At 48.6% G+C, this 13,158-nt stretch overlaps 1 long non-coding RNA gene across 4 annotated transcripts in view; it reads left to right on the top strand.

Annotated features, from left to right (window-relative positions):
- Positions 1–13,158, top strand: part of LOC141222237 (uncharacterized) — a 175,663-nt gene that overhangs the window by 77,451 nt on the left and 85,054 nt on the right. For all 4 annotated transcript variants that reach the window (XR_012290076.1, XR_012290077.1, XR_012290075.1 and 1 more), the window contains 2 exons: positions 7,691–7,802; positions 9,152–9,263. This is a non-coding gene — a long non-coding RNA (uncharacterized lncRNA). The remainder of the gene's footprint in view (positions 1–7,690; positions 7,803–9,151; positions 9,264–13,158) is intronic.

The following is a 13,158-nucleotide window of genomic DNA, read 5'->3' as shown; positions in this document are numbered from 1 at the left end:
CACCCCTCTGCTGATTGGTTGCGGCAGCCTGGCCACGAATTGGCGCCGGATTTGAAACACACAGGCCACCGTCGGGAGATCAAGCACGCACATTCATTGACAGAGCGCGCAGTGGATGCTGGGTGTGACACGATGGGGGATAACCCCACCCACAGTCAGTCATTCACCGTGGTACGCGGAACAGGAGACTCCTGGCTGCAGCAGCAAATAGTCGTGATGTAAGCGGAAGCAAGAGCCGGCTGCAGCCGGGGGAATTACGTGCTGGCTGTGCGTGGTCAGTGATGTTGTCACAAGCAGTATTGACAACATGACATAATTACAAAATTCATTAGGGGCCCCGGGGGGATACATTGGGGGGTTAATTTAAAGTAGTGCACAACCCATTTAAATATTGCTTCGCTGATTAGTCGCGCCCGGTCGGCCGCATACATATTCTAGAATACCTGATGCGTTAGAATCGGGCCACCATCTAGTATGTACACAAATACATAGAGATGACATATAACACACCTCTATACAAACATATTACACATACATACATATAAATACCGTATATACCCACACATTACACATGGACTTACCCTCCCTGCAGATGATTGCACATGGATGTACAGTGGGTACGGAAAGTATTCAGACCCCTTTAAATTTTTCACTCTTTATTTCATTGCTGCCATTTGGTAAATTCTAAAAAGTTCCTTTTTTTCTCATTAAAGTACACTCTGCACCCCATCTTGATTGAAAAAAAACAGAAATGTAGAAATTTTTGCAAATTTATTAAAAAAGAAAAACTGAAATATCACATGGTCATAAGTATTCAGACCTTTTGCTCAGTATTTGTTATGCACACGCCCGGACTGACTGGCGTGTGTGTATTTAGTGATCCCACTGTACCATGAACCGGGGAGTGCCTGGAGGGGCGTAACTAAGTATCAACCCGATCCGACCAAGGTCGCACGGCGGCTCAGTCGACTCCGTGCACCAGGGAGGAACCGAGCAGAGGGACCATGTGCTACTCCAGATCAGACCCCGGACACCGCTGTTGACCCACACCGGTGAATGCAGGAACAGGCAGGTTAGGCTGGCATACAGACAGGTGGGTATTGACTGGCACGACTGGTATGCAGACAGGTGGATACTGGTAAGCACGGCTGGTATGCATACAGGGGGGTACTGGTAAGCATGCCTGGAGTGCAGACAGGGAGGTACTGGCAGGCACAGCTGGCGTGCAGACAGGGAGGTACTAGCAGGTTGGAGCGCAGGCTGGATAGGGTCCAGTACAGACTGGAATTCAGGAACAGAACCGCAGATGCGGTAGACAAGCAGAGTAAAGCGAAACCGCCGGAACGGAGGACAAGGCAGAGCAAAGCGAAACTGCTGGTGCGGTGAGCAAGTAGAGCAGAGCGAAACCGCAGATGCAGTGGACAAGGTAGAGCAGAGCGAAACCACAGGAGGGGTGGACAAGGCAGAGCAGAGAGCAACCGCCGGAGCGGTGGGCAAGGCAGAGCAGAGCGGAACTGCTGGTGCGGTGAGCAAGTGGAGCAGAGCGAAACCGCAAGTGCGGTGGACAAGGCAGAGCAGAGCGAAACCGCCGGAGCGGTGGACAAGGCAGAGCAGAGAGGAACCGCCGGAGCGGTGGACAAGACAGAGCAGAGAGGATCCGCCGGAGCGGTGAGCAAGCAGAGCGAAACTGCAAGTGCGGTGGACAAGGCAGAGCAGAGCGGAACCACCGGAGCGGAGGAGAAGGCAGAGCAGAGAGGAACTGCTGGAGCAGTGAGCAAGCAGAGCAGGGAGAAACCGCAGATGCGGTAGACAAGGCAGAGCAGAGCAAAACCGCCGGAGCGGTGGACAAGGCAGAGCAGAGAGGAACCGCCGGAGCGGTGAACAAGGCAGAGTAGAGGGGAACCGCTGCAGCGGAAAGCAAGCAGAGCGAAACCGCTGGTGTGGTGGACAAGGCAGAGCAGAGAGGAACCGCTGGAGCGGTGAGCAAGCGGACCAGGGCGAAACCTCGGGTGCGGTGGACAAGGCAGAGCAGAACAGGGCGGAAGGTGCAGGCAGAGAGGACAGGGCTCTGTTCACATGGAACAGACTGGAAGGGACAAGCAGAACCAGATACACACAAGGTACTTACAATGAAGTAGCGAGTGGACTCTAAACTCACAAACAGAAGTACAGAGACAATGAGTTGGAGTTAGGGGCAGGTTCAGACACTGCAGGAAAAGGGAAGGTACGGACATAGAGACAAACAGCTAACGAGCTAGGACACTGTTCAGACAGAGACTGAACCAGGAACAAGGTAAAGGAACGAGCCTGGGAACTCAGCCCCCAGGGTGGCGGAAACAGACTAGAAGTCACAGATACAGATAACGGGCCTGGGCATACTGCCCCCAGGATGGCGGAAAGAGACTAGAAGTCACAGATAACAGGTCTGGGTAAACGGCCCCCAGAGTGGCGAAACAGACAAGAAACAGAACAAGACCTGGCAACTCAGAGGCGAAGGAGCACACTGAATGATAGTGTTACTCAGGCACCTCCTTCAGGGTGAAGTGAGTTTAAATATCCAGTGACTCACAGCAATAGGCTGGGGACGCATTAGGAGTGTGCCCACAGCAGGTATAAGAATCAGGAAGTAACTGGGCCGCCGCCCTAAGCAATCAGACCAGAGGCATGCACACAGCATGAACAGGAGCAAGGTTTGCAGACTGGACTGAAGGGTAACATTGCGATCTTGCATAGTGGGAGGTGGTGCACTATGCAAGCACGCCACCACGGATGTTACAGTATTGAGTAGAAGCACCCTTTTGAGCTAGTACAGCCATGAGTCTTCTTGGGAATGATGGAACAAGTTTTTCACACCTGGATTTGGGGATGCTCTGCCATTCTTCTTTGCAGATCCTCTCCAGATCCGTCAGGTTGGATGGTGAATGTTGGTGGACAGCCATTTTCAGGTCTCTCCAGAGATGCTCAATTGGGTTCAGGTCAGGGCTCTAGCTGGGTCAGTCAAGAATTCAGAGTTGTTCTGAAGCCACTCCTTTGTTATTTTAGCTGTGTGTTTAGGGTCAGTGTCTTGTTGGAAGGTGAACCTTCGATCAAGTCTGAAGTCCAGAGCACTCTGGAAGAGGTTTTCATCCAGGATATGTCTGTACTTGGCCGCATTCATGTTTCATGTTTCCTTCAATTGCAACCAGTTGTCCTGTCCCTGCAGCTGAAAAACACCCCATACCATGATGCTGCCACCACCATGTTTCACTGTTGGGATTTTATTGGGCAGGTGATGAGCAGTGCCTGGCTTTCTCCACATATACTACTTAGAATTATCAACAAAAAGTTCTAACTTCGTCTCATCAGACAAGATATTCTAATTTCTCATAGTCTGGGAGTCCTTCATGTGTTTTGGAGCAAACTCTATGAGGGCTTTCATATGTGTTGCACTGAGGAGAGGCTTCCGTTGAGCCACTCTGCCATAAAGGGCCGACTGGTGGAGGGCTGCACTGATAGTTGACTTTGTGAAGCTTTCTCCCATCTTCCTACTGCAGATCAGCCACAGTGATCTTGGGGTTCTTCTTTACCTCTCTCACCAAGGCTTTTCTCCCACGAGTGCTCAATTTGGCTGGACGAATAGGTCTAGGAAGACTTCTGGTGGTCCCAAACTTCTTCCATTTAAGGATTATGGAGGCCACTGTGCTCTTAGGAGCCTTGAGTAATGCAGAAATTCTTTTATAACCTTGGCCAGATCTGTGCCTTGCCACAATTCTGTCTCTGAGCTACTTGGGCAGTTCCTTTGAGCTCATGATTCTCATTTGGTCTGACATGCACTGTGAGCTGTGAGGTCTTATATTGACAGGTGTGTGCCTTTCTAAATCAAGTCCTATCAGTTTAATTAAACAAAGCTGGACTCCAATGAAGGAGTAGAACCATCTCAAGGAGGATAACAAGGAAATGTGACTTAAATATGAGTGTCTGAGCAAAGGGTGTGAATACTTATGACCATGTAATATTTCAGTTTTTCTTTTTTAACAAATTTGCAAACTTTTCTACATTTCTGTTTTTTTTCAGTCAAGATGGGATGCAGAGTGTACTTTAATGAGAAAAAAATGAACTTTTAGAATTTACCAAATGGCTGCAAAGAGTGAAAATGTTAAAGGGTCTGAATACTTTCTGTACCCACTGTACAGTCTTCAGAGAGAAGAACCTGCTGAATGCACCATCTTCTCTGTGGTGCAGCCTCCACTCCTCTGGGGCACGACTGCAGAGCTGGCTCCTGTCTTACTATAATTACAGGCAGTGGCGTACCGCCAATGGCAGCAGACCACGCAACTGCTATGGGGCCCATGAGTCTTCGGGGCCCCATAGTAGTCCAGCTTCTCCCTGCACACGGCACGAAGGGAGCGATTTCTGCAGCTCCGCTGCTGACAGGAGAAGAATAGCAGCAGAGCTGGAGGGATCCATCCTCTGCTTTCTCCCTGACCCAGGCGTGCGCAGCTTGATGACGTCATCATGCATGGCGCTCCTGGGTTAGGCAGAATACTGCCGCAACCATGAGGATGCTGCAGGGGACCGAGCTGAGGTAAGTTGTTGTTTTTCGTTTTGTTTTACTGAAACGTTGGGGAAGGGAGGTAGTGGAGAGCAATTATGGGATGGTGGGGCTGGGGAGAGGAATAATGGGGCTGATTGGTCTGGGGAGAGCAATGATGGGATGGTGGGGTTGAGGAGAGCAATAATGGGGCTGGCGAAAGGAATGATGGGATGGTGGGGCTGCGAAGAGCAATAATGGGGCTATAGGGGCTAGGGAGAGCAATGATGGGGCTGGGAGAGCAATGATGGAGCTGGGGAGAGCAATGATGGAGCTGGGGAGAGCAATGATGAGACTGATGGGGCTGAGGAGAGCAATAATGGGGCTGATGGGGCTGGGGAGAGCAATGATGGGGCTTGGGAGAGCAATGATAGGGCTGGGGAGAGCAATGGTGGCATGGTGGGGCTTTGGAGAGCAATAATGGGGCTGGGGAGAGGAATGATGGGATGGTGGGACTGGAGAGAGCAATATTGGGGCTGGGGAGAGGAATGATGGAATGGTGGGGCTGGGGAGAGCAATAATGAGGCTGATGGGGCTGGGGAGTGGAATGATGGGGCTGCTGGGGCTGTGAAGAGCAATAATGGGGTTGATTGGTCTGGAGAGAGCAATGATGGGACGGTGGGGTTGAAGAGAGCAATAATGGGGCTGGGGAAAGGAATGATGGGATGGTGGGGCTGGGAAGAGCAATAATGAGGCTGATTGGGCTGGGGAGAGCAATGATGGGATGGTGGGGTTGGGGAGAGCAATAACGGGGCTGGGGATAGGAAAGATTGTGCTGATGGGGCTGGGAAGAGCAATAATGGGGCTTTTGGGAGCTAGAGAGAGCAATGATGGGGCTGGGGAGAGCGATGATGGGACTGGGGAGAGCAATGATGGAGCTGGGGAGAGCAATGATGAGACTGATGGGGCTGGGGAGAGCAATAATGGGGCTGATGGGACTGGGGAGAGCAATCATGGGGCTGGGTAGAGCAATGATGGGGCTGGTGGGGCTGGGGAGAGCAATTATGGGGCTGATGGGGCTTGGGAGAGCAATGATAGGGCGGGGAGAGCGATGATGGCATGGTGGGGCTGGGGAGTGCAATATTGGGGCTGGGGAGAAGAATGATGGGATGGTGGGGCTGGGGAGAGCAATAATGGGGCTGGGGGTGGAATGATGGGGCTGCTGGGGCTGTGAAGAGCAATAATTGGGCTGATTGGTCTGGGGAGAGCAATGATGGGACGGTGGGGTTGAAGAGAACAATAATGGGGCTGGGGAAAGGAATGATGGGATGGTGGGGCTAGGAAGAGCAATAATGGGGCTGATTGGGCTGGGGAGAGCAATAATGGGGCTGTAGGTGTTAGTGAGAGGAATGATGTGGCTGGGGAGAGCAATGATGGAGATGGGGAGAGCAATGATGTGACTGATGGGGCTGGGGAGAGCAATAATAGGGCTGGAGAGAGCAATGATGGAGCTGATGGGGATGGGGGAGCAATGATGGGGCTGATTGGGCTTCGGAGAGCAATGATGCAGCTGGGGAGAGCAATGATGGGGATGGTGGGGCTGGGGAAAGCAATGATGGGATGGTGGGGCTGGGGAGAGCAATGATGGGATAGGGAGGAATGGGGAAAGCAATGATGGGGCTGGGGGCTGAGGAGAGCAATGATGGGAATAGAGGCAATGGGGAGAGCAGTGATGGGGCTGTAGAGAGCAATGATGGTGATGTTGGGGCTGGAGAGAGCAATTATTGGTATAGTGGGGACGAGGAGAGCAATGACGGGTTGCTGGGAGAGAGCAATGATTGGGATGCTGGGAGATAGCAATGATGGGGTGCTGGGAGAGAGCCATGGTGGGGGTGCTGGGAGAGAGCAATGATGGTGCTTGGAGAGAGCAATGACGGGGGTTGCTGTGAGACAGCAGTGACGGGGTGCTGGGAGAGAGCAATAATGGGGTTGCTGGGAGAGAGCAATGACGTTGGTGCTGGGAGAGAGCAATGATAGGGGTGCTGGGACAGAGCAATGACGGGGTACTGTTAGAAAGCAATGACAGGGGTGCTGGGAGAGCAATGATGGGGTGCTGGGAGAGCAATGATTGAAATGTTGGGAGAGAGCAATGACGGGGGTGCTGGGAGAGAGCAATGACGGGGGTGCTGGGAGAGAGCAATGATGGAGGTGCTGGGACAGAGCAATGAAGGGAGTGCTGGGACAGAGCAATGATTGGTGTGCTGGGAGAGAGCAATGATGGAGGTGCTGGGACAGAGCAATGATGGGGTGCTGGGAGAAAGCAATGATGGGGTGCTGGGAGAGCAATGATGGGGTGCTGGGAGAGCAATGATTGAAGTGCTGGGAGAGAGCAATGACGGGGGTGCTGGGAGAGAGCAATGATGGAGGTGCTGGGACAGAGCAATGATGGGTGTGCTGGGACAGAGCAATGATGGGTGTGCTGGGACAGAGCAATGATGGGTGTGCTGGGACAGAGCAATGATGAAGGTGCTGGGACAGAGCAATGATGGAGGTGTTGGGAGAGTGCAATGATGGGGGTGCTGGGAGAGAGCAATGATGGGGGTACTGGGAGAGAGCAATAATGGGGGAGCTGGGAGAGAGCAATGATGAAGGTGCTGGGGCAGAACAATAATGGGGTGCTGGGACAGAGCAATGATGGAGGTGTTGGGAGAGAGCAATGATGGGGGTGCTGGGAGAGAGCAATGATGGGGGTGCTGGGAGAGAGCAATGATGGGGGTGCTGGGAGAGAGCAATGATGGGGGTGCTGGGAGAGAGCAATGATGGGGGTGCTGGAAGAGAGCAATGATGGGGGTGCTGGGACAGAGCAATGATGGGGGTGCTGGGACAGAGCAATGATGGGGGTGCTGGGAGAGACCAATGATGGGGGTTTCACTTTACTGGTACTGTAAAGCCTTATATATTTTCCGTGTGAACGTAACCTTTCAGTTAATTGAGTCACAGAGACTGAATAATTGATATAATTGGGCGGCGGAGATTATAGTTAATGGCGAGCATAGTGCTGCTTATCACGTTATATTTTGATTACTAAGTGGCTAATAGTATATTAATGGGTGGGTGGTACATATCTGTATTCAGGGGAGCATGTATGTATACAATATATGTGACCTTGTTATTTTCTAGGCTGGAGATCATCGTGACAAGATGAGTCGTGGCTGGGAGATGTCGACATGAAGGTCTGACCAGATGGAGAAGAAGCAGCAGAAACAGACTCTGATCATATGAGACGTCAGCGGTAAGTGCCTGGATGTAAATATTATTCTGTATCTGCACTGTTTGACTTGGAGTGATAATGTTATCTGTAAAATCCCTTAGGCTGCATTCTCACATTTGTGTGAAATGTTCGTGTGCTGCCAGATTTTTTCATCGGATGGTCCACGGACTCGTACAGTTTTATAAATCCATTCACACATCCATGAAAATCACTGATCTGAGAATGAGATCTGTGAGGGTCAGATAATGTTCTGTTCAGATCCGAATTTGAGGATTAGAATAGGACATGCTCAATGAGTCTGTAAAAGCGGGCAGCACACCGACACTGCACACAGATGCAGGAATGTAGCCAAATTATGTATAGCATACGCCCTTAGTATATAGTGTACTCACTTATTATGTATAGCATACTCCCTTAGTATATAGTGTACTCACTTATTATGTATAGCTTCGTCCTTAGTTATATAGTTTCCTCTTTTATTATGTATAACACCCTCCCTTATTATGTACCATTATCTCTAGCTCTAGGGGGTCACAGTTGGGAAATCATACTGTGTTGGGGTCAGCAAACTTTGCTCTGTGAGTTGAGGTGGGGTACAGTAGGGTCATTATACTGCGCGTGTGAAGGAATTCACCATGGGGGTATCATACTGTGTTTGGGGTGCACTTTTTTTGGCATCACACTTTATGGGGCAAGAAAAGAGAAATCTAGGACTTCAGCAGGAGGAAGAGCAATGATGGAGGTGCTGGGACAGAGCAATGATGAAGGTGTTGGGAGAGAGCAATGATGGGGGTGCTGGGAGAGAGCAATGATGGGGGTGCTGGGAGAGAGCAATGATGGGGGTGCTGGGAGAGAGCAATGATGGGGGTGCTGGGAGAGAGCAATGATGGGGGTGCTGGGAGAGAGCAATGATGGGGGTGCTGGGAGAGAGCAATGATGGGGGTGCTGGGAGAGAGCAATGATGGGGTGCTGGGAGAGAGCAATGATGGGGGTGCTGGAAGAGAGCAATGATGAAGGTTCTGGGACCGAGCAATGATGGGGGTGCTGGGACAGAGCAATGATGGGGATCCTAGAGAGAGCAATGATGGAGGTGCTAGGAGAGAGCAATGATGGGGGTTTCACTTTACTGGTACTGTAAAGCCTTATATATTTTCCGTGTGAACGTAACCTTTCAGTTAATTGAGTCACAGAGACTGAATAATTGATATAATTGGGCGCCGGAGATTATAGTTAATGGCGAGCATAGTGCTGCTTATCACGTTATATTTTGATTACTAAGTGGCTAATAGTATATTAATGGGTGGGTGGTGCATATCTGTATTCAGGGGCGCATGTATTTATACAATTTATGTGACCTTGTTATTTTCTAGGCTGGAGATCATCGTGACAAGATGAGTCGTGGCTGGGAGATGTCGACATGAAGGTCTGACCAGATGGAGAAGAAGCAGCAGAAACAGACTCTGATCATATGAGACGTCAGCGGTAAGTGCCTGGATGTAAATATTATTCTGTATCTGCACTGTTTGACTTTGAGTGATAATGTTGTCTGTAAAATCCCTTAGGCTGCATTCTCTTATTTGTGTGAAATGTTCGTGTGCTGCCAGATTTTTTCATCGGATGGTCCACGGACTCGTACAGTTTTATAAATCCATTCACACATCCTTGAAAATTCACGGATGTGAGAATGAGATCTGTGAGGGTCAGATAAAGTTCTGTTCAGATCCGAATTTGAGGATTAGAATAGGACATGCTCAATGAGTCTGTAAAAGCGGGCAGCACACCGACACTGCACACAGATGCAGGATTGTAGCCAAATTATGTATAGCATACTCCCTTAGTATATAGTGTACTCACTTATTATGTATAGCATACTCCCTTAGTATATAGTGTACTCACTTATTATGTATAGCTTCGTCCTTAGTTATATAGTTTCCTCTTTTATTATGTATAACACCCTCCCTTATTATGTACCATTATCTCTAGCTCTAGGGGGTCACAGTTGGGAAATCATACTGTGTTGGGGTCAGCAAACTTTGCTCTGTGAGTTGAGGTGGGGTACAGTAGGGTCATTATACTGCGCGTGTGAAGGAATTCACCATGGGGACATCATACTGTGTTTGGGGTGCACTTTTGTTGGGATCACACTTTATGGGGCAAGAAAAGAGGAATCTAGTACTTCAGCAGGAGGAAAATTACTATGTAAAGGATGGAAAGTTGTGAGATCTACTCTTCTGTGACCCCCACAATTATTTATATTTTTTGGGGGAGGGGGGGTGCCCAGTTAGAACTTCTGCTACTGGGCCCCATGATTCCTATGTACGCCCCTGATTACAGGGCTGGAGGGGGAGAGCGGCGCTATAATATACAGAGGGGTGGGCAGAGAGAGCAGTGGCCATGCTGTAAGCAGCCTCTCTGCTCTGCTGGAGGCTAGAACCTCCTCTCCTTCTCTAACAGAGCAGACAGTGAGGCATCCTTTGTGCAGAACAACACAACTTTTTCAGAGGTGGATACCTTCTCCTGACTCCTGGGCCCCCTGTCTCACGGCCCCCATAGCAGCAGCGTAGTCTGCCACTATGGGCCATATGCCAGTGCCCTCCAACAAGAATTGAAAGACTCTTGTCTGGCTACAAAAAGCATTTACACGCTGTGATAATTTCAAAAGGGGGTGCTACTAGGAACTAACCATGCAGGGTGCCCAAACTTTTGCATTGACCCATTTTCCTTTTTGTAATTTTTAAAATGTAAAAGATGAAAATATATATTTTTTCCTAAAATACAAATGCAATGTGTCATCTTTAACTTTAGCCCTTTTAGAGATCATTTCATCTTCAACTTGCTTAACTGTTCACAATAACAGTAATTTTGACCAAGGGTGCCCAAATTTTTACACGCCACTGTAATTTATACTAATCCATAGAAGACTCTCATAGTGATACCTATCATGGTTGTGTCTTACTGCAGGTGGGAAACCCTACTGGAATAAACAAGCCATGTCTAAGATGCCTGTGTGGTTTACCAGGGAACAATCCCGTTAGGTCATGTTCCCACAAAATAAAAATATCCTTAACGGTCCAAGCAAAGTGAATACAATTTCATGAAAACTGCCCACTGTACATCTATAACCTCAGCTGAAATGTGCATATTTTGGTGCATTTTTTCTCTACAGTCATCTATGGGGATCTTGAAAAAAACACAGTTGAGTTTTGCAGTTGTGCAGTTTTTCTGTACCAAAAATGCATTGAAAATGCTGATTCAAATAAAGAGGAAAATGCAGCAAAAAAATGCAATAAGACAAAATTGTTATTGAGTATTTTGGTGTGGACACCTGTAGAAGACGTCGCTAAAAAGCAGCAGGAAAAAAAGGCACAAAAATCACTACGTATGAAGCAAAACCTGCAATGACCCATGTCCCTTTATTTGTATTATAACTGAGGCACTTATGACAGAGATTTTTCTGGAATGAGACTAGTGATGAGTGAGCACTAAAATGCTCGGGTGCTCGATGCTCGGGTCCAGCAAATTGGAATGCTCGGGTGCTCGACCAGAGCAATGAGCCCAATATAAACTCAAGCATTTTTCCGGTGACTACCCCCAGCGGTCTGCAGAGGGCCTAAAACTTGCACAAATTGATGGGAACAGTGCTCAAATGACATGGGAACAGCATGGGGAAGACACCTGGAAGCATTTCTGACTCCCATGTCACTGCTGTCAACAATGTTGTCAGAGCTATTACGCCACTTTTACGGACTCACAATAAAACATACAAAAACTAAACCAAAATGGATTTTCCTGGGAAATATGTTAAGGAACATCCTTTCCAGGAAAATGACTTGTATATAAGGCAAAATGAATAACCAAAAACAAAATGCTCCTCCACACCTTGAGCTATGTTCACATGTAGCGTTTTTGATGCGTTTTTGCACTTTTGCATTGCTTTCAACCAAGACATATGCATTCACCGGGAAATGTCATTTTAACATTGGCCATGTGGTGTGTGAGACATGATCAGACACATCCTGTTTCATTTTTGGACTCTGAAAGTCCCAAAGCCTATTTTTATAGGGCCAGCAGTCGGCCCTCGCTATTATTAGAGAGCCATCAGCCGGCTATGCTTTGTTGTTCCCATTATTAACGAGTGGGTCTCCTATACAGTTATTGAAGGGGCTGCCAAAAATTTGGAGGAACTCCAATGCCCCTTGCTAGAGACGTAGAGGCCAGAGAGCCTCCTAAAAACAATCTTCCCATTGTTAGGAAGTGGGTCTCTCATAGTGTTTGCCTATGCAGTGAATGCAAAAGCTGGCAAAAATTTGGAGGCACTCCAATGCCCCTTGGAGGAGACGTAGAGGTCAAAGAGCCTCCTAAAAACAATGTTTATTAGGAAGTGGGTCTCCCATAGTGTTTTCCTATGCAGTGAATGCAAAAGCTGCTAAAAATTTGGAGGCACTCCAATGCCCTTTGCAAGAGACGTAGAGGTCAAAGAGCCTCCTAAAAACAATGTTCCTATTATTAGGACGTGTGTTTCCCATAGTGTTTTCCTAAGCAGTGAATGCAAAAGTTGCCACAAATTTGGAGGAACTTGCAAGACACGTAGAGGAGGTGATATGGTAGATATGGTGGTGAATGTTATGGTGATAGAGGATGAGGAGAAGGCAGAGAACAAGAGCAAATAGACAATATCAGGAAGCGTATACCCATGTATAGGTGTGAAGAGGTGCATGGGAATAGACCTCCCAAAAAAAAGACACTGGATTTGAGTTTATGTTACACTGCTAGCTATCATTCGGTCGTGTTGAGAAGTCTGGCCCAATCCAGCTCTTGTTCATTTTTATAAGAATCAGCCTGTCCGCATTTTCAGTTGACAGGCGGATGTGTTTATCAGTTATAATTCCACCAGTGGCACTAAAAACCAGCTCTGACAAAATGCTAGCGACAGGGCAGGCCAGGACCTCCAAGGCGTAGAGAGCCAGTTCATGCAACGTGTCCAGCTTGGATACCCAATAATTATAAGGCACAAAGGAATCACGGAGGACGTTGGTATGGTCAGCAAGGTATTCCCTCATCATCTTCCCAAACTTTGCACTCCTTGTGAGAGTAGCCCGCGCCTCAAGACCTGTAAGATGGGAGGGTCTGAAAAAACTGTCCCAGAACTTTGGCAGTGTTCCCCTGCCTCTGCTGGATTGGAGTTGTGTCTCTCTCGTCTGTACTCCTTGGTTGCCAATGAACTGTGACCTCTACCGCCAGCGTTTTCAGATGGGAATTTTTTTAATAATTCCGCAACAAGGGCCTTCTGGTACTGCCCCATTTTAGTAGACCTGCCCGCCTTGGGAATTAGAGATAGAAAGTCCTCATTGTAGCATGGGTCTAGAAGTGTCATTAA

This window comes from Phyllobates terribilis, unplaced genomic scaffold (assembly GCF_046119375.1).
Source record: "Phyllobates terribilis strain yellow unplaced genomic scaffold, ASM4611937v1 Scaffold_348__1_contigs__length_1988982, whole genome shotgun sequence".
Taxonomy (NCBI): Eukaryota; Metazoa; Chordata; class Amphibia; order Anura; family Dendrobatidae; genus Phyllobates; species Phyllobates terribilis.
This window is presented reverse-complemented; position numbering and strand designations above follow the sequence as displayed.